General features: G+C 38.2%; 1 long non-coding RNA gene across 3 annotated transcripts in view; it reads right to left on the bottom strand.

The window, feature by feature from the left end:
* LOC144301221 (uncharacterized) overlaps positions 1-25,406 on the bottom strand; it is a 71,143-nt gene that overhangs the window by 31,219 nt on the left and 14,518 nt on the right. The window contains exon 1 of one of the 3 annotated variants that reach the window (XR_013368010.1): positions 1,358-1,567. The exons of 1 other annotated variant lie outside the window; for it this stretch is intronic. This is a non-coding gene — a long non-coding RNA (uncharacterized LOC144301221). Of the gene's footprint in view, positions 1-1,357; positions 1,568-25,406 lie in introns of those variants that run through there. One more of the 3 variants, XR_013368008.1, reaches the window with a different exon arrangement.

The raw sequence follows: 25,406 nt of genomic DNA, 5'->3' as shown, positions 1-25,406 counted from the left end.
TAAAAATTTAAATATATTTTATGCATAAACAGCTGGCAAAATATTTCAATTTCATGAAAACAAACAAAAAAAGAAAGTCCTGCTCTATTCCTGATTTTAATTGGAATGTTTCTACTTGCCTCCATGCTATACAAAATCTTAAAAATGTAAATCATATCATAACTTGTTTAAAATCCTCCAATGGCTTCCCAACCCATTTAGAATCAAATCCAAATTCCTTCCCAAGACACACACAGTCCTGTCTTATTCTGGCCCCTAACCATCACTCCTACCTCCTCTGCTGGCACTCTGACCATCCAAGTCCCAGTCAAGCTTCCTTTCTTTCCCTCTGTCAGTTACATGTTCTTTCCACATGAAGCCCCTTGCCATGGTCCCTCCTATGCCTGGATAACTTTTTTCCCCAGAATCTTCTTGTCATGTAAGCCTTTCCAGATATAGCAGCCTCAGAGAGACTACTCTTGACCAAGTAATCTGAAGGAACCAAGACATTCTCAATCATATTGCCCTTTTATAATTCTCTCCATAGTACTAACCACAATCTGATCTTTCACTGTATGCCTCTGTATTGGTTTTTCTTCATTGCATCTCCTTCATCCCTCATCCTCCTCCCAGAACGTAAATTCTTTGAGTGCAGAGGCCATGTTATACCCCCAGCACCAAGAACTGTGCCCAGCACATAGAGGGCATATTAGTTTACTAATGCTGCATAAAAAATTACCATCATTTTAGTACCTTAAACCAACTCCAGTTGTCACTTCACAGTCCTGCAGGTCAGGAGTCCAGGCTCAGTGTCTAGGTTCTACAACATGGTCAGGGCATTAAAAGTTGAAACCAAGGTGTCAACCAGGCTGAGTTATTTTCTGGGTACTCTAGAGAAGAATCTGTTTCCAAGTTCATTCAGGCTGTTAGCAAAATCCAGCTCCATGAGGCTATAAACTGAGGTCTTCCTTCCCCTGTTGTCTGTCAGCCAGGGGCCACTCTTAGCACCTAGAGGCTGTCCACATTCCTTATCATGTGGCCTCCTCCATCTTTAAGCCAGCAACTGTTCAATCCTTCCCATGCTTTGAATACCTGTCTCTTCTTTTTTTTTTTAATTTAAATGTTTTTATTTTATTTTACTTATTAATGATAGGCACACAGTGAGAGAGAGAGAGAGGGGCAGAGACACAGGCAGAGGGAGAAGCAGGCTCCATGCACCGGGAGCCCGATGTGGGATTCGATCCCAGGTCTCCAGGATCGCGCCCTGGGCCAAAGGCAGGCGCTAAACTGCTGCGCCACCCAGGGATCCCCTGCCTCTTCTATAACCAGCTAGAAAACTCTGTTTTCAAAGGAGTCATGGTGATTCGATGAGACCTACCTGGATAATCTCCAGATCTTAAGGTCAACTTGCCAAGTAATATAGCCCAATTACAGGAGCAAAATCTATCATGTTTACAGTCCTGGGGATTATTTAAAACATGGACACAGGGAGCAGGAGATCTTGGCACCCATTTTTAGAATTCTGCCTACTAGCAGAGGGTATGCCACAAACATTTGTTGAATAAAAAAAAAAAAACTTAATAACAGATGTGCTCATATAAAATCATAAATAACTTCACAAATGTCATCATTAAAGTAATTATGATTCATAAAGATGTCCCTATGACATCATGAAAAAGTTAAACTGGGTATGACTGCCATAGTGAAGACACTCCATCAAAGCCAGGCTGTTTTTTATTTACATTTTGGGCTCAGAAAGAAAGACACTAGTCAGCTGGTAAAGTTTAAAAGGACAGAACCAAATACAAGTAAAGAAAAACCATAAGCTAATTGATAAGGGTTGATTTCCATATGACTCAGCTACTGAACTAGCTCTGACTTTGGGCAATTTATTCAACATGTCCAGTTCAGGTTTATTCTTTCTCAAACGGGCAGAAACTTGACAGGTGGTCCAGAAGTTTGAATTATTAGAAGCATGTACATTACCTAGTACATTTTCCAGAGAAGAACATTTTCTTGCTAATTAACCCCCTGTAGTCTAGAGAAATTAGCTATTTAGAATGACAATTCACAGATTTGCTTCATCCAGGCAATGTTTTTCAGTGAAGTTGCAGGGTAAGAGAGAGGGGTAGGGGTATGTTCTAATGTAAGAAAAAATTAGCCACAATTCTTGAAAATCATCTTGAAAACCCCATAGGAAATTGCCACACTGAAGACTCTTTCCTAGCAAATTTAGTGAAGCCAGTTTCCTTCTAGTATTGGGAGAAAAGTCTTATTTCTTTAGCTTGGTATCCTACAAGGAAATGGACCAAAATTTTGAGGATATATTAAGAAAAGAGAGAGAGAGAGAGAAAGAGAGAAGGCCAAGAAACAGACTTTTAACTCTAGAGAACAAACTGATAGTTACCAGAGGAGAGGTGGGTGGGGTGATGGATTAAATTGATGATGAGGATTAAGTAGTGCACTTGTGATGAGCACCGGGTGTTACATGGAAATGCTGAATCACTATATTGTACACCAGAAACTAATATCACACTGTATGTTAACTAACTGGAATTTAAATAAAAACTTAAAAAAATACTTATCTTTAAATACTGCAATCTCAGCACAGCAAAGGACTTCTAACATAAGAGATAACATGGTGCAGTGGAAGTAAATTCCAGCCCCACTACAATAGTTCTGTGGCATTGGACAAGTTTACCTCAGTGTTCTGATCTGCAGAATGGAAATAATAATTCACCACAGGGCTGATGTGAGAACTAAATGATTAAGTAGGTGTAAAATGCTTAGAACTATGCCTGGCATGACATAAATGCTACAAAATATTTATTGAGGGACGCCAGGGTGGCTCAGTGGTTGAGTATCTGCCTTTGGCTCAGGGCGTGATCCCAGAATCCAGGGATGAAGTCCCACATTGGGCTCCCCACAGGGAGCCTGCTTCTCCCTCTGCCTGTGTCTCTGCCTCTCTCTGTGTGTCTCTCATGAATAAATAAATAAAATCTGTAAAAAATATATTTATTGAAAAAAATTCCTTGTTTTTTTCTTTTCTTTTTTCTTTTTTTTGGGGGCGGGGGGAGGAGGGTATGAACTACTGTATCAATCCAGACTCTCTGAGAGATAGCCACCAAGAATGGACAAAGAGGTTTATTGGGAGAAATATCTATAGGATAAAGGAGAAGGGAGCAGAGGTGTACAGAGAGAAGCTTCAGACGGTGACACAGATCAGACACCCATGAAAGGAGAGAGGGAAGGAAGGAGGATTGACTGGGAAGAGCCCCAGACCACCTTCTGATTCTCAAAAAGTCTCAGCCAGGCCAGAGGGGAGTCCACAAGCAAACACTGCCTGTTGAAGGAATCCCCTGTCAGGCAGGAAAGGCCTGGCTCTAGTGCCCCTGCCATGCTCAGATGATGGCTGGGAGAAATCTAAGGGAAGCATGGCCTTGGCATCACCAGATAGGGAAAGTCCAACAGCTGCTATCAGCTGAGCCCCCTACAGCAGGTTCTCTTGAAGGGAGATCTGAGACCTTCTCTTGAAGGTCCCTTCTCTTGAAGGGACCTCCAGAGCTGCCACAGCCCCTGTGACTGCATTTCTATGAGCAAAATGCACATATGATGCAATGTTTGCTGAGCAATTTTTGGTCAGGCCATCATTTAAAGAACAGTGCTGGGATGTTGACATTGTCCTGGCAGGCACTATTGTACCCTTCACTGCTCATGACGGACCAGCAGGGAGGAAGCTGCTGAGGCTAGTGTTGGCCCTATGGTGGGATCCATCAACAGGGAAAGTTGGTAAAAGTTGGTATATTACTGGTTGAATGTGCCTGGAATCTAATGCATTGAGCCCTTGCTGGACTAGGCATTTGCTGAGCATGGGCTCCAGTGGTGAGCAACTTCCTTTTGTGTGAAGGCAAGTTCAGGCACAATATGTATGGATGGATGGATGTGTGCATATGGGTAGGTGTGCATGAGGTGTATGTGTATGTACATATTATTTAGAGGCAATGTTTCTCTTACTCAAAAGGAAAATAACCATATTAGTTTCTACAAAAAAATAAAATAACTATTCTTAGAACTTTAATTACCTACCCACTTTATTGAATAGAAGTTTTTTTTTGAATAGAAGATTTTCATTAAGAACATTGGCATTGCTTTTTCACCACCAAAATTATAATATTGAGACTTCTTTGAAAAGCATCAATAATATGGTAATTTTCTGATTTTTCCCTCTTGAAATGAGCTCACAGACCACATTCCAAAGTTCAGTGTCCCCAGCTGGCCCTCAACCTGTGGGCTGACCACAGCTCTTTTCTATACCTTTTACTGCAAGGGCACTGGGGCACAGGACACAAAGACTCAGTGCCAAACTTAGGAGCACCTAATCTATTGGGCAAAAACAGACAAGGACAAAAGAGCTATGAGGGTCTTTGGAGGTGCTTTGGGGATTCAGAGAAGTGAACCACATGTAACAATTATGGGAACGGCAGTGATTAGCTGAGACCTCCAGACAGCCAGCTCTGCCTTGACAGGCTGCTGCACACCACCTGACAGCCAGCTTTTTCCTCATCTTACTCCAAATCGTGGCTTCTTGCTTAACCTTGGCTCTTCCAGTACAGATGGGGTCAGTGTGATCCTTGCCACCCCAGCCTCTGAGTGATGCTATCATTCATCCATCCATCCATCTTTAATCAAGGACATAGCATAGAATTCATTTATATCACAGCTTGTGCTAACATCAGTTCCCTTACACAATAAGTGTCTGTTTTGTTATATTAATTTGTTATATTAGCCACTCAGATCACTTTGAGAATGACTGGAAAGATAAATAAGGTAAATGCCATCAACTATAAATGACCTGTTTTCAAGGCTATATTTTGCAGAGATGGAATTGCAAGGTTGAAAGAGCATGCCCTTGGTGTCAGAATCTCAGCATTTGCTGTGGATAACCTGGACAACTTTCTGAACCTCATTTTCCCTATCATAATCTGAAAAGTAGAGATAGCAACAGATATCTTGCAAAGTAAGTGTTATATATGCAAAGGGCAAGGTATAGTGATTGGATTAGAGTAAAATTAAATGTAGAAATAAATGTATAGATCTGTAAAAAGGGAATTTTGATTTTTAAAAATAATCTGGAGGTAGGACAAGTCTTTCTAAACAAGACAAAAAAATTCAGAAATCATAAAGGAAAAGTATAATATATTTGAATATATGCATATTATTAACCTTTCTATGGTGACATTTGCATGAACAAAATTCTTAAAAAGCACATAACAGACTAGGAAAAAATAATTGCAACGTACATAACTAACAAAGATCAATACCCATCATATTTAGTGAATTTCTTCATAATAACATTCTCAACTTAGCTAGTTCTTAAGGAACATAGACTTAAATAATAAGGTGATATCATTGTTTTCACTTACCATATTCACAAGAAATGTTAAATATTGATAAGATATTTTATAGACAAACAAGTGGGAAAATGGGTACTTTTATATATTGCTACATATGAGATACCATGAGTCAAGATACTGTGCAGCAAGCTTCACTATTATGACTCTTGGCTCTAAACATGGGGGAAAGCCACTGTGAACTAATTTGAACAAACAAACAAAAAAGGAAATTATTATTTTAACCATTAAAAATAAATTGGGGTATTTCCCAAATCTTAGTGATTACTTAAACCCTAGGAACCAGGCACTCAGATTGCATTTGAACTCATCCCTTCTGTTCCTATCCGCATGTTGGCTTCAGATTTCTCTTTCTTAGTGTCAAATGGCTTTCTCCATTTGGTGGAAAACATGGCAACTAGCAAAGTCTGAATTTTATGTCTTACAGCTTCAACCGACAGAAAATGACTAATTCAAGTTTCAAGTTCCCCAGGTCCAAAAATCCTAAGGTAGGGACTAACTGGCCTTGATTAGAAACAATGGCCACATTAGGACCAATAATTAATGACCTGAGAGATGGGATTCCAGAATGCAATGTACTGCAGCACAAGATGGGTATGTTCAACTTGATAACTCCCACAAAAAGGATAAGAGAAGGTATAATTCCTAAAAGAAAATAATGCTATTTCCAGAAGAAAAATATATGTATACTAGCCAGATATAAATTCTACCAAAATATACAGGCTTAAAATATATTTTTTAATATTTTTAAGATTTTATTTATTTATTAATGAGACACAGAGAGAGAGGCAGAGACATAGGCAGAGGGAGAAGCAGGTGCCCTGTGAAGATCCGGATGTGGGACTTGATTCCTGGACCCAGGGATCACGACCTGAGCCAAAGGCAGACGCTCAACCACTAAGCCACCCAGGTGCCCCTTAAAATGTCTTTTAAAATGAACTAGGCAATTAAAAGATGAATTAGTAGTCGATTAGAAGGGATATTTAGCAGTATCTGTCAAGACTAAACGCATATATTAGGACACCTGAGTGGCTCAGTCAGCTAAGTGTCTGCCTTCAGCTCAGGTTGTGATTCCAGGATCCTGGGAGAGAGTCTCACATTGGGCTCCCTGCTCAGCAGGGAGTCTACTTCTCCCTCTAATTCTGCCCCTCCGCCATTCATGTGTGCATGCACATTCTCTCTCTCTCTTTCAAATAAGTAAATATTTTTTTAAAAAGACCAAATGCATATAACATTATGCCCACCAGTTCTACTTCTTGTCATTTACCCTAAAAAAATAACATTCATACACAAAAAGAGGTTCATCAAATTATTATTCAACAAATATTCTGTGCATACAGCGTACCTGTACTGTTTTAAGAGCTGAAATAATAGTAGTAAAGGAGGGAAAAGTTTCTACATTTATATTTGAGTGGGGAACACAGATGATAAGCAAGTGATTGGCACATTGCAATTGTTTATTATTAAGCATTCTGTCCATTTTCGATTTCTAGACTTCACAATCTCACAATATAAATGTATTTTCAATTTATGCTCAGGGAGTTTTCATTATCTTCAAAGCCCCATTTGTGATACCACATATACTTGCAATTGGAAATGGTATCAGGTTATGACTAATTTTTATGGAATTGTACACTTTACAAAGAGCTTTCACATTTACTATCTCATTTCTCTCATTCACCAACGCTGTGACTTAGGTACGGGCAGGCATTATTATTATTTTGGTCAGCACTGAATCTCCAGAGCCAAGCAAAATGCAAAGGATAAAGCAGGCACCAAATAAGACTTTGTTGGAGGAATCAAAATTAAGAGGCACAGCTGAAGACACAGAACCACTTAGGTCAGACAGCAAGTCATCTAACCTAGAACTAGTAATTCCAATTCTTGGATTTTTTCAGTCATACAATGTTTGCAATTTCTAGAATCATCTAATCATAAGATTTTAGGTACTCCCATTCTTTTTTGTACCTGCCATTCCTTCTCAGTTTAAGAACCTTGGAGTTTTGCTTTTTCGTTCTAAAATAAATAGATATTTTGTTGATAGTCAATTTAACATGAACTACATGCCTAAAACCTGGGACCAGGGCACCTGGGTGGCTCAGTCAGTTAAGCATCTGCCTTTGGCTCAAGTCATGATCCCTGGGTCCTGGAATGGAGCCCTACGTCATGCTCCCTGCCCAGTGGGGAGCCTGCTTCTCCCTCCCCCCAGCTTGTCTTCTCTCTTTCTTAAATGAATAAATAAAATCTTAAAAAAAAAAAAACTGGGACCAATTGCAACTAGAGCTCACAGTATGGGGTATAGAAAGCAATGTTGGTAACACTCAGATCTGAGCCTCCCAAGAAATAAGACTCATGTTTCCACTTTAAACACATATGTGTGACTTGGACAAGTCATTACCTCTCTATGAAATGGGATGATTATTCTAATTGAATGCTGATCCTTTCTGGCTCAGAAATGTGATGATGCATCACCTTTTTCAGCCACACCTGCTGAATAATTGTGGACATCAAGTGTTATGTTTTAGTTGACTCTGAAGGGCAGGGATCCACATTGCAAAACAAAGTCATGTCAGGCAGTTCTGTGAGCAACTGAGTGTGTTAGGATCCACAAGTTGCAAACTAACAACGAAGGACAAGAATTAATTCTTTTATATGATAAAATGAGTCAATACAGGAGAGTTTGTTTTGAGCACCCCCCTCCTTCTTAGAGAAGTAAGACTCATAAGTTAGGACATGACTTTGCAGATGCCTAGGTAAAAGCAATTGATGTGCACAACAGAGAAGGAAAATCTGTTCTTTGGCAATCACCTTGTACTAAAGGTCTGCTGGCTGAACCAGTCTTTAAACAGGATAACACACCATTAGTTACATCCTTCCGGATTACAATTAAAAACAAACACACATAGCCCCTTGTCTAATTTCCACAATAGCCTTCTGCAGTGGAAAGAAAATGGATTTTGGAATATCAAAAAACCCAGGTTGCCAATCCCAGAATTTGCTCTGAATAACCTTGAGTAAGACATTTAATCTACCCAAACCTCAAGCTTCTAATCTACAAAATTATTATAAAAATATTAACTTCCCAAGTTCACAGGTGCACGTAAGCCCCTAGGTGAATCTTGACATCAAGTAGATGCTAAATAAGCATATGGATGTACCACAGGGTATACACCTATTTTCTTCTACTCACCTAGTAAGGGATATCTGAGTTGTTATTCCAGTTTTGCCTATTATAAATAAAGGTTCTTTGAACATTCATATGCAGGCTTTTCATGTGAACGTAAGTTTTCATTTCCCTGAGATAAATGCCCCAGAGTGGATCACATGGTTATTACATGTTTAGGTTATACAGAACTTGCCAAAGTGTTCTCAAGAGTGGCTGTACAATTACCAGCAGTTGGTATCCTCACTATTTTTGATGTGAGCTATTCTGATACCTGTGTAGCAAGATCTTACCGTGGTTTTAATTTGCATTTACCTAATGCTAATGATGTTGTACAACTTCTATGTGCTTATTTTCCATCTGTTTATGTTATCCTCTTTGGTGAAATGTCTATTCATGACTTTTGCCTACTTTATAACCGGGTTGTTTCTTTGCTGTTGAATTTTGAGAATTCTTTATATAGTCTAGATATTATTCCTGCCTCAGATAAGTAGGAAAACTAGCTGAACTGATCCTCCATAGCAAAGGATACAATGGCCATGTTGAAAGGGGCAGGAGAGGCAGAGACAATGTCATCAAAAACCCAACCCCACAGCTGGCAACCCACAGCCAGGAAAAGTCTCAAGAGATCCCATATACCAGGCACCCAACTCTTGGGATCTGTACCAGAGAGAAGACCCCCTAAAACATCTGGCTTCAAAGACCATCAGGGCCTGCATGCAGGAGAAACATAAGACTATAGGGAATGGAGATTCCATGCTTAGAGGGTTCAGGTGCAGACTCATCACTCGGGGACCTGCACAAAAGCAGCATTCGAAAAACACCTAGACCACACCTGAAGGAGATTCATTTGCTAACCTTAAGGCAGCTGTTGGGAACAGAAGCTTCTTGGGACTGTCTCTGGGAATGGAGGCGCTGGCAGGCACCATTCTGGGTGTTCCCCCTCTACCTTGAAGGCATCAGTGTGGGTGGGCAACATCTTCACACTCTCCCTACTGACTAGCCCAATTGAGCATCTTGCCTTTCCCTGCTCCTCCCACTGGAGCCTGACCCCTGACCCTGGGAAACATGCCATCCCACTCCTCCCCTAATCCTCTGCATTGTTCCTGTGTGCTCATGGTTTAGAATATTCAGTATCATTCAAATGTCCACATTACCCAAAGCAATTTACAGAATCAATGCAATCCTAATCAAAATTCCAATGGCATTCTTCATAGAACAACTTGAAAATTTACACGGAACCACAAAAATCATACAATTAAATAAAAATAATCCAATTAAAAATTGGCAGAGGATCTGAATAGCCATTTTTCCGAAGAAAACATGATGTTCAACATCACTTACAGTCAGGAAAATGCAAATAAAAACCACAGTGAGATAACACCTCACGCTTGTCAGAATGGCTAGTACCAAAAGGACAAGAAATGACAAGTGTTGGTGAGGATGTAGAAGAGAGAGAGTCCTACAAACTGTTGGTGGGAATTTAAATTGGTGCACCTACTGTGGGAAACAGTACAAAGGTTCTACAAAAATTAAAAATAGAAATACCACATGATCCAGCTATTCCACTTCTGGGTAATCCAAAGAAAGTAAAAATACTACTAAAAAGATATGTGTACCCCTATAATCATTGCGGCATTATTTGCAATAGCCAAGATTTGGAAACAACCAAAGTGTCCACTGAGAGATAAATGGATAAAGAAGATATGGTATACACCCACACACACATACATGATGGAATACTACTCAGCCATAAAAAATAATGAGATCTTGCCATTTGTGGCATCATGCTAGAACTTGAGGATATTATGCTAAATGAAATAGGTCTGACAGAGAAAGGCAAATACTGTATGATTTCACTCATCTGTGGAATCTAAAAATCAAGACAAATAGATAAACAAAACTCATAGATGGAGGACAGATTTGTGGTTGCCAGTGGGGGTGGGCAAAACAGATGAAGGGGAACAAGAGGTACAAACTTCCAGTTAGAAAATAAGTAAGTCATGGGGACGTAATGTACAGCATGATGACTATAATCAATAATATTGTATGGCATATTTGGAATTTATAGATCTTGAAAGTTCCCAACACAAGAAAAAAAATTATTACTTTGTAGAAGGATGAATAGTAAGCCTCATGGCAATGATCATTATGTTGTACTCCTGAAACTAATACAATGTTATATGTCAATTATACATCAATAAAAAAATAGAAAAACAATTAGTTGCTGTATGGTTATCTTGTATCCTATCATCTTTCTAAACTTACTTTTAAGTTCTAAGAGAGGTTTTTAAGAGGTTTGGGATTTTATTGTTTGTTTTTTGTAGATGCATTAAAATTTTCTATACAGGCAATCATATCATCTGCAAATGACATATTTCTTCCTTCCTGATCTGCGTGCCTTTTATTTCTTTTCTTGTCTTATTTGCACCAGTTAGAACTTTAATATTATATTGATTAAACGTGACAAGAGCTAACATCCATGTGTTGTTCCCAATTTTAAAGGGAAATCATTCAGTCATTCACCACTAAATATAATGGTAACTGTAGATATTTTTTAGGTTCTTTTTATCAAGTTGAGAAAGTTCTCTGATATACCTATTTTTCTGAAAAAAAATTTCAATCATGAACAGGTATTGAGTTTTGTCAAATGCTTTTTCTGCATTGGTTTACAAGATCATATAATTTTTCTTACTTACCTGCTATCATACTGAGTTACACTGATTGATTTTTCAATATGGAACAATTCTTGCATTCTTGGATAAAAATCATTTGATCAGGAGGCATAATTCTTCATATATATTGCCTAATTCTATTTATTTTTAATACACATTAAATATTTTGTTAAATATTTTTAACGTTTTATTTTGTCATTTTGTTAAATATATTTGGTTATATATGTTGTTAAAGATTTTTATGTTTATGTTTATGAGGGATATTCATCCATAGTTTTCTTTTTCTCTACTTTTTTGGGTTTTCATTTCAGAGTCAATATTAGCTTCATAAAATAAGGAAGCATTACCTTCTAATTTTTCTTCTGGAAGAGGTTGTGTAGAACAGATATATTTTTAAATATTTACTTATTTATTTTAGAGAAAGAAAGAGAGAGCACAAATAGGCAGGGAAGAAGAGAGAGAGAGAATCCCAAGCAAACTCTGAACCTAGTGTGGAGCCCCATGTGCTCCCAAGACCCCAGCTTTAATCAAGAGTTGGAAGCTCAACTGGCTGTGCCACCCAAGCATCTCTAGAATGGATTTTAATTATTCTTCAAATGTTTGATAGAATAATCCAGTGAAACTATCTGGGCCTGGAGATATTTTTTTGACAATTTTTTAAATACCAATAAAATGTCCTAAAGTGTTGTTAGGCTCTTCCAATTATCTCTGTTATTGGATTAGTTGTGATGATTTGTGCTTTTTGAGCAATTGGTACATTTCATCTAAGTTGGCAAAATCTTCAGTGTGGAGTCAATCACTTACTGTCTTTTAAATGTCTGTCGGATCATCATGATCTCCTCTGATTCATTCTTTGTATGGGTAATCTGAATCTCCTCTCTATTTTTGTCAAGCTTGCTAGGGGCTTGACAATTATATTGATCTTTTATAAGAACCAGTTTTTTGTTCATTGATTTTCTCTATTTTTCTGCTTTTAATTTTATTAATTCCTGCTTTCATCATTATTATTTCCTTCCCTCTGTCTACTCTGGGTTTGTTTTTCTCATCCTTTATTTTCTTGATGTGGGAAACTAGATTAATAATTTGAAATTTGTCCTATGTTCTAATGGAAGCAGTTAGTGCTATAAATTTTCCTCTCAGCACTATTTTAGCTGAACTCCAAAAATTTTGATATGTTTTCCTTCCATTTTCTTTCAGTTCAATGTATTTTTTTAAATATTTATTGAGAAAGAGAGAGAGTGGGGGCAGGGTCAGAGAGAAAGAATCTCAAATAGACTCCCCTCTGAGTGTGGATTCCAATGTGAGGCTCGATCCCACAACCCTAAGATCATGACCTGAGCCCAAAGAAATTGAGAGTTGGATGCTTAACTGAGCCAAGTGCCCCATCAGGGTTTCGTTTCTTTGTTTTTTTTTTTTTCTTTTTTTTTTTTAATTTCCCTCAAGAATTCTACTTTGACTCATGAGTTATTTAAGTGTGTTGTCTAGTTGTTAAGCATTTGGAGATTTTCCTGTTATTCTTCTGTTAATGACTTCTAGATTGATTCTATGTGGTCAGAGAACATACTCTAAATAATTCTCATTCTCATAAATTTGCTGTGGTTTGTTTTATGGCCCAGGATATGATACGTCTCATGGGGTGATTGAAAAGAATGTGTATTCTGTTCTTGGGTGGAGTGGTTTGTAAATGTATATTCGATCTTGTTGGTTGATGGTATGAAGTTCTTCTATGTGGTTGATAATTTTTGGTCTAGTCATTCTACCAGGTGTTGAGACAGGAATATTAAAATTTCCAACTATGATTGTGAATTTGTTGATTTCGCTGTTCAGTTCTATGAGTTTTGCTTCCTATAAAGTAATTATTGATATGTCAGGACTTAGGTTTGCCATTTAATTCCATCTTCTGTTTGTTCTGTTTTTCATTTGTTTCCATTTCTTGCCTTCCTATGGGCTACTGAAACACTTTCAGAACTCAGTTTTGATTTATCTATGGTATCTTTTGAGTATCTCTTTTTGCACAGGTTTTTAGTGGCTGCTCTATGTGATAGATACAAAATTTATCACAATTTACTGGTGTCAACATTTTACCAGTTAGAATGAAGTATAGAAATTTTACTTCCTTTATTTCTCTTTACCCTTCTATACTCAAAATACAATTGTCTTAAATATTTCCTCTACATACTTTTAGCACCATATCAGACAGTATTACTATTTTTGTTACAGCCATCAAACATAATTTAGAAACTCAAATTTAGAAACTCAAAAGGCACCCTTTTATGTGCTTATCACGATCCTTCTTCTTACCCTGATGTTCCAAGACTTTCTTTTTGTTTAAAGAACTTCCTTTACTCTTTCTTTTAGAGTAGTTCTTCTAGTGACTAATTCCTTTTGTTTTCCTTTATCTTAGAATATCTGATCTCCCTTTTATTCCTGAAGGATATTCTTATAGATCTAGAATTCTAGATTAATAGTTCTTTTCTTTCAGTTGTTAAAAAATGTTGTGCCATTTTCTTCCAGCCTCTGTGATTTCAAATGAGGAATGTGCTGTCCTTTGAATGGCGTTTCTTGCATAGTTAAGGTGTTGTTTCTCTCACTGCTTTTGGAGTTTTTCTTCAACTTTTAGATGTATGACCATAGTGTGTCTTGGTGTGGATTTTTGTTTTGTTTGTTGTTCATTCTGTTTGGAATTTACTCAGCTTCTTGAATCTATAGGATGTATGTCTTTTGCCAAACTTGGGAAACCACTATTTCTTCAAATACTTTCTGGTCTCAACCTCTTTCTCCTCCCTTTGCAGTACTCTGGTGATACAGAAAATAGGTCTCTCATTATTATTATACAGGTTCCTGAGTCTCTGATCACTGATTTACTTTGGTCTATCCTCTTTGTCATTAGGATTGAGTAATTTCTATTTTCTTTGGATTTGCTGATTCTTTCCTCTGATCCCTCCATTCAGCTGTTGAATGCATCCACCTGAGCTTTTTATTTTGGTTATTGTATTTTGAAGTTCTAAAACTTAGATTTCTTTATAGCCTCTATTTCTCTGCTGAGACTTCTATTTTTTTATTTGTTTCAAATGTATTTATAATTGCTCACTGAAGCATTTTTTATGATGGCTGCTTTAAAATTTCATCAGCTGAACAGAAGGGACAAAAAAGAATTTACAAACTGGAAGAAAGAATAAAAATATAACAAACTGAACAACAAAGAGAATAAACTGAAAAAAAAGAGACAGACACTCAGGAACCTGTGTGACTATAATAAATGTTCTAGCATTTGTATCACTAGAATATGGAAGAGAGAAAAGAAAAGAAAGCTGAAAGAAATAATATCAGAAGACTTCCCATATTCTAACACCTCTGTTATCTCGGTGTTAGCACTCATAGTCTTTGTTCTTTTATGTTGATGTTTTCCTGGTTCTTGGTACTATATTTTCAGATGGAACCTGGACATTCTTAGTATTCTGTTAAGAAACTACAGATTTTATTTCAGCTTTCTGTTTTAGTGAGCTTTCCATAGTATTATTGGTAGAGGAAGAGGAGGGTGTTGCCTCAGTATTGCTAGGTTGAGATAGACTTGGCTTCTGTTGACACCTGAAGAGGACAGAGCAGGTGGGTCCATGACACTAATGGGAAGAAATGGGATATCCAACTTCCTTGTAGGCCTCTTCCAATACCCACCAGAGAGGAGGAATAAGAGTGTCTCATAAATGCTCCCCACATACCCTACAGTGTGATCACAGGGATAGTAAGGCCTCATTAGCACTAGATATTGGTAAAATCTTGACTATCCACTAGCTCCTCTGGAATCAACCCAGTAAAGTATTTTTTCCATGATCCTAGAACTAGGAGAATTGGAGTGACATCTTAACTGCAGTGAGGAGAGGGAAGTGAACCTTATTATTGCAGGGTGTAGGTTCAAGTCTAGGTTTCATACATGGTCTCCCAAGACACTGTGGATGGAGTGGGGGATGGGGGTGGTGGTTCATGATTATTCAGTGGGAATCAAAGTCCTCCTCCAATGTCATCTAGTGAGTGGAGGGGTACCTTGTTATATCCAAGGTAGGGTGGAACTCCTGGTCTTTACTAACATGGGTAGGGGGTGGGGTCACAATCTCTTTCTTGTGATGTTTGGCTAGAGTAGAGCAGCTATTTTGTAAAACTTATCTGTGATGTGAGACTACCCATCTCTTGGTCCTTTCATTTCAGAGAGCAGGCTTCTGTTGGGACTTTGTCCCCTCATGTACCTGTTAGCTTTCCAGTGTTCTAACTTCTGCAATTCCAATTTTGGGATATGTAAGGCAAAATGAAAATACAAGGAACTCACTACCTCATTGTCCCTTGGATTCAGAGGTCCCTAGACAGTTTGCCCTCTCCTCTCACCTAACAGACATTCTATGTTTGCTTTATGTATAACATCAAGAGTTATTAGTTGTACTCAGTGAGAGGAACAGAGAAAAGTCGTCTACCTTAATGGAAGTTGAAGTTCTGAATATTCATCTTTATTAATATTTTATTATAAAAAAGTTCCAAATCACATTAAATAAAATGTGAATGCTAGGAAAAAAAGAATTCTAGATGATTTTACTAATATTAACGTTGTAAAAGCACACAAGATGTAGACATGTGGGTGGTCCTTATTTGTTCATATCTGTACAAAGGCATGTACATGTCTGGCCAATGATCCAAATTAAAAGCTAGTCGTGGTAAGCAGATAGGTAACTGCCTTTGGGTGTGTGGCTTGATGCTGCTAAGTAAGCCTGTCTTCCTCAAATAAATCCTCTCTCTGGCTAGTGCATAGCATTACCAGGCTTAAGCTTTATCCCCTAGCTTATGTCTATAATACCTGTTGAAATAGAAACATCCATAGAGAATATATGGTATTATTCTAGACCCTAATAGTACAGCGCACTGTGAGTATTTACCAGTAGAGAGGAGTACACAGATACTTAACAGAACCAAATAGATATGAGGACTGCTCATCACAATCCCCCAAATATCTTCTTCTAGACACACAGAGTCATATACATTATCTTCAAAAAAAAAAAAACAAGTGAACAAACAAAAATATCCCATTTAAATGGCACTTTGGATTATAACTAATGTATTTATTGACAGCTGCTTGATGTGTTCACCAGGTGACAAGAAGTTGGGTGCAATATGTCCTCCCTACTAGCTAAAGGAAAGATTTGGTCCCCTTTGTTCTCTTGCAGCCATTCAGGAGCTAAGCTCAGTAAGTATTTATTAAGCACTTACTATGTGACAGGCACCAGATTATGTATAGGGATAAGAATTTATAAATCACTTTCTCTTATTTGATGGCTCTTACACCAAAAGGATGTTTCTAGGAAATTGGCTTTCTTTATCATTCATCTGTACTGCACTTCAGAAACTGCTTTCCCTTATCTCAACCCATTAATTCTTAAAATAAGGTAGAAAACTCACCTGTTGTTGCTCATGCTTAACAAATGAAGACAGTAAAGCCCAGAAATGTAAATGTCTTGCTCAGAGTCCCCCAAGCAGAATTGGTGTGAGGTCTTAAATAGTGGCCTTTAGCCCCCAAGCCGAGGATGCTTTTCACACCACAGGGCAATGCTGCTCAGCTCCTGAGAACCATTTTCCCCTCAAAGATCTGTCAGTCTTTGGTTAAAATCCCACCTTTTGATTATGTTCATTTTTCTAAACCCTTCCACCAAACCAAAAATTCCATGAGGGTGGTAACTTAATCATTATAACTCATTGTCATTTTATACATCTGTCCTTGTTGGTATTCTATTAGTATCAACTTCAGTGACTGCCAGATAATATGGATTATGAAAGGAGAAAATAACCCTTGATGTTCTTCCTAGTGATCAATCAGTGTGGTCCAGTCCTTTCCTAGCTTGGTGATCCCAGCTTAATTAATAAAATTCCCTTAGCTTAGGGTTCTTTTTGGAAAATGAGCATAATAATGCTCAGGTATGACAAGGTTGTTATGAATATAAGAAATACTCACTAAATGGTAATTACTATAAAATATGTAAAATTTGTAAGACACTGTTTGGTTTGGAGCAGGCCTTCTACCCTCTCCTCCACTGGATAGTAAACTTCATGAGGACAGGAATATGACTATCTACAAACCACACCACAGTGCCTTGTACTTATCAGCCACTGGAAAGAAACTGGCTAAATGAATGGAATAAAGAATCAATACTGCAAAAGGATGCTTAATTATCAGTTACAAAATATTTAACTTTACTAAGAGCAAGTTGATACTGTATTTTGGCAGTTTAGTAAATCTATGCATATCTTCTAGACTAAAATAAAATATATGATCACCAATCACTCTGAATCTTCTCACTTTAACACATTTACCCTATTATTTATTTACTTCTGAAGTCCCCATCAGCTCCCTACAACCTGCCTTTATCCTTTCCTGGGAACTAATCATTCATTCATGCATGCAATTAACATTTACTGAGCACTTACTGCCTACCACAAACCAGGTTACAAAGATTCATAAGACTCTCTCTCTGCCTCTAAAGGATTTATATGCTACAAGGAAAAACCAATGCATAAACAATTTATAATTAATGGAGGTGTTATGATAGAAGTACAAAAAAAAATGTCCTGGTTATAAGAGTGATTCATTCTGCCTGGGGAGTATGCTTATGGGAGCTTACATGTAGGGAAGTGATTTTTCCTCTTTGTAAACTAAATTGACTTACTGGGAATAAAAATACTTTCCATTTGTGCAATATTTTGCAAAATGCTTTCATATCCATTTATTTTTTTTTATCCTCACAACGAAGGCTCTATAGTTTAGTGATTTAAAAAAATACATAGTCATCAAAAAAGGTAGCTAAGAGGCCAAAAGATAAAGAATATGGAAATTTATTCGAAAGCCCCTAGGTAGATAATACAAGCCAAAACCAAAAGCAAGACTTTACTAAAGTTTTACAGTAATCATTCCAAGAAGAGTTAATAGCAAAGACCCATTCCTTCCCCTTCATCCCCAGTGCCATGCCTGATCCACCATCTTGCTTGTGGGTTATTGTAATAACCTTCTAAGTGGATTCCCTGGTACATATATCAACTCTCTCCAAGCCATTTGCTACACAGGCCACACATGATAATTTTTACATACAAATGGAACCATGTAATTTTCCTGCTTAAAGGTCTTTTATCCTATAGAGCTCCTGACTCACTGTAGCATAAAGTCCAAAAGATTGTGCATAGTACATGAAACTCTCCATTGTCTAAACCTACCAAATTCTTCAAATTCTTTATTGGTGACTCCTCCAGCAATTTTACTGATTTTGTTCAAGGCCATCCTATTATTTCCATTTCTATGCCTTCATAGTGTCTTCAGTCTGGAATGCCTTAGCTCTCCATCTATTTGGTAAAATGATGATAGGCATAAAAAGTATCCATTTTTGGGGTAGTTTTATGGTTTTCTTAACACACATACAACATCACATAAGCCGTCTATTCATTTTCTTTGCTGCAAAAATTGGCATTGGGATTGCTGACTCTGATGGCCAGCTGGGCTGCTCTTTCCACAATGGTTTTGTGGTTCTTAGAGGAGACATTGTGAGTAATCTCTGTATAGTGAGATTTGTTGCACATCGGCACACTTCAAGCTCCTTGACATTGTGGGCTAGGAAATCCCGGAATTCACTGGGCAGTGTGGGCTTTGTTTTCTTGTTTCTCCCATAGCCAATGTTGGGCATCAAGATCTGGACCTTGAATCTTCTGTGCATCCTATTGTCAGTGCCTCTGGGTTTCCTTCAGTTGCACTTAATTTTGACATATTTGATTGGTACTGGATGATCACTCTTTTTAATGATCTTGAACTTCACTAGAGGTCTAAGGGCAACCATGATGCCAAGTAGGAAATAGCTGCCACCTCTGTAGGCAGCAGTGAGGAAGAAAGGGGCAAAAGTGTGCATTTTTCATGCTGTTTATATGAAGACTTACCTAGCAGTAAAATCTTGGCAATCCAATTTGGCTCTTGTTGTGTTTTCTTAATTCATTACTGAATAAAATACAGTTTGGGAACCACTAATCTAGTCTTTTCCCTCTTTCTTTTTTAAATATTTTATTTATTTACATATAAAGGGAAAGCATACACGAGCAGGGGGAGGGGTGAAGGAAGAGGGAGAAAGAGAGCATCTCAAGCAGACTCTGTGCTGAACAAGGAGCCAGCTTCAGGGCTTGATCTCATAACCCTGTGTCACAACTTGAACTGAAATCAAGAATCTGATGTGCAACCAATTGAGCCACCCAGGTGCCCCTAGTCTTTTCTCTTTTTTAAGGAAAAGAAGAGAAGGAAAAAGATCATATGGGTTTTTTTATTCATGCCAAAGATTCATGATATTTATATTCTTTTAACACAGAACTATTCTTTTGAGAGTATATTCTCTACCATGTGTAAGGAACCAGCCAGGGATAAGTCAAAACAAGGCAAGCATTAATTTATCATGGATCTTACATTCTCTGAAATAAACAGACAATAAAATTAATTAATTTAATTCTATGGGAATAGTGTATGTGCTATTAAGGAAAGAAAGGATGGCCTAAGAAGAGAGGTACTTTGGAGCAGATGGTCCACGAAGAACCCTATGAGGAAATCACATTTAGATGAGACATGAAAGAGGAGAAGCCAGCCATGCAGTTGGAAGAAGAGCCTGCTGGCCCAGGGGAAATCTTGGAGTGTTTAAGAAACTGAAAGACCAGTGTGGTTAAGCATGTGGGAGGAGGAGAGAATGGTGCAAGGTCACAGTGGATTACGCAGGACTTCATAGACCAAGGCAAGGAAAACACTGAAAGATCCTAAGCAAGTGAATGATGTAGCTGGATGCTACAGATGCTATAAGAGAAAGGATTATAAGAGGGCAGAAGTGGAAGTAAGGAGTCCAGTTAGGAGGCTATTAAAATTTAGTAAATATATCCAGTATTCCTGAAGGCTTGAAGCTCAGATAGTATATGATGAACTGCAGAGAATTTTTAAAACATGATCACCATACACAGGCACCGTGTTTGTGTTTAGGGCCTGGAAGTGGATTTTCAGTGATGAAACTTCTTTGTCTCTGCTGGGCTGGCCTTTGCCTGCTTCTCTAGCCTTGTCCTAATGGCTGCACATCACACTCGTACCTATTCCAGCAACCTTCTCTCCACTTCCTTCAACATGTCCTATTGTTTTGCTCCTTCGACCCTTTGCTGCTCTTGCTGATCCTTGTTCCTAGAGGGCTTTACTCATTCTGCTCTGATCATCCCACCCCCAACCTATATATCTTTTAAGGCTTGATTCAAGTACAACTTCTTACTTTTATTTTTATTTTAAAAGATTCTATTTATTTATTTATTTACTTATTCATGAGAGACAGTGATAGAGAGAGGCAGAGACATACGCTGAGGGAGAAGCAGGCTCCCTGCAAGAAACCTGATGTGGGACTCAATCCCAGATCCTGGGATCACACCTGGGCCAAAGGCAGATGCTCAACCATTGAGGTGTCCCTTATTTATTTATTCATGAGAGACACACACAGAGAGAGAGGCAGAACATAGGCTGAAGGAGAAGCAGGTTCCCTGCAAAGAGCCTGATGCAGGATTTGATCCCAGGACTCCGGGATCATACCCTGAGCCAAAGATAGATGGCTCAGCCACTGAACCTCCCAAGTGCCCCTAAGTACAACCTCTTCTATGAAGATTTTCCCAACATTGAAGTAACCATCCTCGCTTTTGCATCTGCTTATATCATGAACAGGTGGCTTTTTTTTTTTTTTTTTTTTTTTTTTTTTAGAGAAGGAAAGGGGTTGGGGAGGAGGGCAAAGGGAGAGAGAGAACCTTAAACAGTCTCCATGCCCAGTGTGGAACCCAATGTGGGGCTTGATCTCACGACTCTAAGATCATGACCTGAGCCAAAATTGTCAGACACTAAACTGACTGAGCCACCAAGGTCCTCCTTTTCTTTCTCAGATGATCAATTTTTAAAACCATTTTTGAGTCTTCATAAAGACTATGAACCCTTGCCTTATTTACTTACATACGTATTTATTTAATCATTGGCACCTGGCACAGAACCTGGCTATTTTAAGTAATTTCACTGACTAAGAGAAGAGGAAGGGAGGAAGGGAAGAAAGAAGGAATGGCATCCATTTGTACAGTGTTTGAGGGGTGCTATCAGTGGACAAGAATGCACCTGTGGGACTAGATGGCCCCATTCCAATAAGATCAACAAGAAAAAAAAAAAAAGATCAACAGGAAAACCATCCCAGCACAAAGCCATCAGCTTCTCATAGACCTGAGACACCATCCTGACTCTGCTGCATACAGAGACCTTGCTCTAGACTTCAGTGAGACTTCAGTTATCTAAGTGTAAGAATCCCTCAAAGCTACACAAGAGAGGGTTTACTTACAAACATTGTAAAATTTCTAGCTCTTCATTTTTCTAAATTTGTCCCCATCTTTGAAATATATTCTAAAGTCTAAATTCATTTTATTTCAGTGGGGACAAAGTCATTGGACTCACCACAATTTTAGCCCAGCAGATTAAGAGCAGGAACTCTGGGATTCTAGCTCTACTATTAGTTCTGTGGTTTCAGGTAAGCTGCTTAACACTTCTCTGCCTCAGTTTGTCCATGTGTGAAATGAGGGCAATAATAGAGTTTTTACCAGAGAGTTGTAAAGTGGATTAAATGTTTGGAATAGCATCTTGCATGTAAGAGAGTACTAGGTAAATGTTAATATTTAATATCATAAGTTGTTAAGAGTTAAAATTATATGTTAGCTAACACACAGACAAGAACTACTGAATTCCTTTTCTTCATTCTATCCTTCTTTAAATAGGAAGAATGAAGGTGCCTCTGTTTTAATTATCCTAACACTGTGTATTTTAGAAGTCATAGGATTAAATATATTGGCTACATTGAGGATATATTTTCATCTTCTGTATAAATATGTCTACACTTAACTCACAAGATAGGAGATTTTCCATCTTTGAGTCCTCTGTGGTATTTATTGCTTCAGAGTCTATATTGACAATGTTGAAACTTGGCAAGACAGCCAATGTTGTATAATGGCTGAGAAATGGCAGGACAACCTTGCCTATGATTCATAAAATTTAAACAAGGCAATATCTGTCAGATGCACCAGGATATTTTTTTCTCAACTGGACTGAGATGAACACAAGTACAAAGCTTATTATCGATCTCATTTTCAGTTCCTTTGAAATCTTTTTGTGAGACTCCCCTATCTAAGGAGGCCAGCCATCAGAGAAGAGTCTATGTGTTATACAGGATTAGGTTAAACAAATGCTTACAAAAATTCAGTATCCATCATTCTTTCCAGTCTCCTATTAAGAGGGTACATCTTATCCCCCTTATTAAATGAACCAGAGAAGGCTCTAAAGAGGGTGGGGCTTTTAGACTGTCAAGGGATGCCTGATGTTTTACCACGGACAGATTCCAGATTACGTCCTCAAGAAGGATGAATAAGTAACAAGTTAAAAGATCATCTTTCATTCACATTTAAAGTCAACAAACCAATATTTTTCTACACGTGAGTTGTGTCTAAATTTGAACACTCATGATTAGTAATAAAAGGGAGAATATTATGCTAGCAATCACAAGCAAGTTAGACCCACAGATTCTCTCTCTCTAAGATTTTACTTATTTATTCATGAGAGACCCAGAGAGAGAGGCAGAGACACAGGCAGAGGGAGAAGCAGGCTCCATGCAGAAGCCCGATATGGAACTTGATCCCAGGACTCCAGGATCACGCCCTGGGCCGAAGGCAGGTGCTAAACCGCTGAGCCACCCAGGGATGCCCGACCCACAGATTCTTATAGTCTTACCCAGAACCAAGTTCCTAAGTCCCTCAAGGAAATAGAATCTATTAGGCAAAGAGCCTTCTTGCTTTTTCCACAGCCCCTCTTTCCAGATTCCTCTGGACACATGCTGAGGCATTCCATCTTCTTGAATGATAGGGGAAACAACTGGACTTACAGGGAGCAAAACTGAAATAAGACATGGGTATAACTCAGGAGACAGTGGTTTTGGCACTTACTACCTGTGTTTCCTCATGAATTCAGTTAACTTTAGCTTTCATTTACTCAATAGAAATATTGTGCCTTCCCTCCATCTCACAAAGTTACTCTGAAGATGTTAGAATTTTCTAGAAAACATTATTGTGTAAATAATTCTCAGCTGCAGATGTCACTCTGACTCCACCCATTCCATGGCATGGGAATTAAGTGCAGCTGGCCTCTTGTGTTAGACCACCTGAGTTTAAATCCAGGCTGTCACCCACTATGGCCTTGAACAAGTTTAATGCTTCCATTTGCTCATTTGCAAAATACGAACTGGAAGGGCACCTGCATGGCACATAGAATAATGCCTAGAAAAGAAAGTATTCCATAAAAGTTTTGGTATAATTCAGAAGAGAATTTTTTAAGTGGCTATCCCTTGACTATGTGTGAGTTTGCAGGATGCCAAGGAATAGATAAGATATCCCACCTTTGGGATCTTTTATCATCCCACCTTTGCACTTGGAGGTCTCACAGTGCAAAGGGTAGACACTCAGGTAAACAAGTGTTATGATGGAGATACAACAAGGTAAAGCATAGGGTACAGATTCATTCTTACTCCCCAGCTCTGTCTTTTTGTGCTTATTCAGTTTTCCTGCTCTCTCAAGACAGATTGCCTTGATAACTGCATCCACTTTCATGGCTTCAGCTATCAACAATGCACCAACAGAGTCAAGACCCCTAGCCCAGAATTCCATGCTCACTGATACCTCCATGTAGCTTACTCTCTTCCCCCTGTACTTGATCCTGTACCTATTCCAACTAACTGTTCAACCTAATCATTGACCAAAGTATGATAATTCTGTCAGAGAAATGTTATGCCCCACTTCAAGACTCCTATACACACTGACTACATTCAACTTGACTATTAATACAGGAGATTCCTCAGCATCTGGGTATCTGTAGTCTCAACTTCCCCTCTTCCCTCTCTTCCCACCTGAGTTTTTCTAAAGCTGGTATCTGTTCACATTACTCCCTTAGGAAATCTTCAATGGCTTCCTATTGCTGATCCAGCAGTGTCTTCTTAGGCCTACAGGACTTTTAACATAAGTCTCAGGCTCCTTTCTCCTTTTTTCCACACTTCTCAGACCTCAACACACACAAAAACTTAATGCACCTTTCCAGAACACATATATATCCTCTGTACCTCTCCACTTTTGCTCTTGTTGATTCTGTTGTTTCAAAAGTCTTATCTGCCATCCATCCATCCATCCATCCATCCACTCACATTCTTTTTGATCCTTCAGTGTTCAGCCCAAATGCTACTGAGTATATATCACTTTCCCTGAATAGTGAATCCCTCAAGATTTATTGTTGTTTCCACTGGATTTACACTTCCATGTAGGTTGAACCAAATGAATTAGCAGTTTGGGGTAAGTAAAAAATGGTCAAATAATAGTAATTTAATATATCCCTTTTATAGCATTTATCCCATTTCATTAGACCTCTTAATTTAAATGTATTCCTCATGTACCCTGTCTTCTTCACCATTACATGCCCAATGCCTAGCAGAGTGCCAGACAAGAAGTAGATGTTCACAAAATACTTACAGAATTCAAGGCAATTGCTATGTATGGATCATATTTTGTTGGCCTCCCTTAAATCTTGGTCTCAATCTTTCTCTCACGTTCCTGGGGTCTGACAAGGGTAAAGCTAGTCATTCATGGCTGTCTTCTCAAGTTAGGAATGAAGATTTTTACCCCTTTTCTATCTGGACCCTGCTCTCTCTACCTACCAACTAATAATAACCTACCCCAGATAGGGAAAAATGATAGGGCCATTCTTCTTTTAAGCAGCAAGTATATAATTTGTAATGTTACTATTCATGATATTCATTCATTCATTCATTCACTCATTCATTCAATCATGGGGATCTGATTGACATTGGGAATATAGCAGTAAATAAGGCAACCAGAGACAATGAATTTGGAATTCACTTTGTACTTATTGTTTAAGCATTTCTCTTCAAGAATCACCTACAGAAATTTTGAACAATTAAAAAAATATTATATATTTAAATTGTTTTAAATGTCTTATACATTTTTTTTTAGATTTTTATTTATTTATTCATAGAGATGCAGAGAGAAAGGCAGAGACACAGGCAGAGGGAGAAGCAG

Source organism: Canis aureus, chromosome 2, assembly GCF_053574225.1.
Source record: "Canis aureus isolate CA01 chromosome 2, VMU_Caureus_v.1.0, whole genome shotgun sequence".
In the NCBI taxonomy this organism is placed as follows: Eukaryota; Metazoa; Chordata; class Mammalia; order Carnivora; family Canidae; genus Canis; species Canis aureus.
The sequence above is the reverse complement of the archived record's forward strand: the minus strand, read 5'-3'. Positions and strand labels throughout refer to the sequence as shown.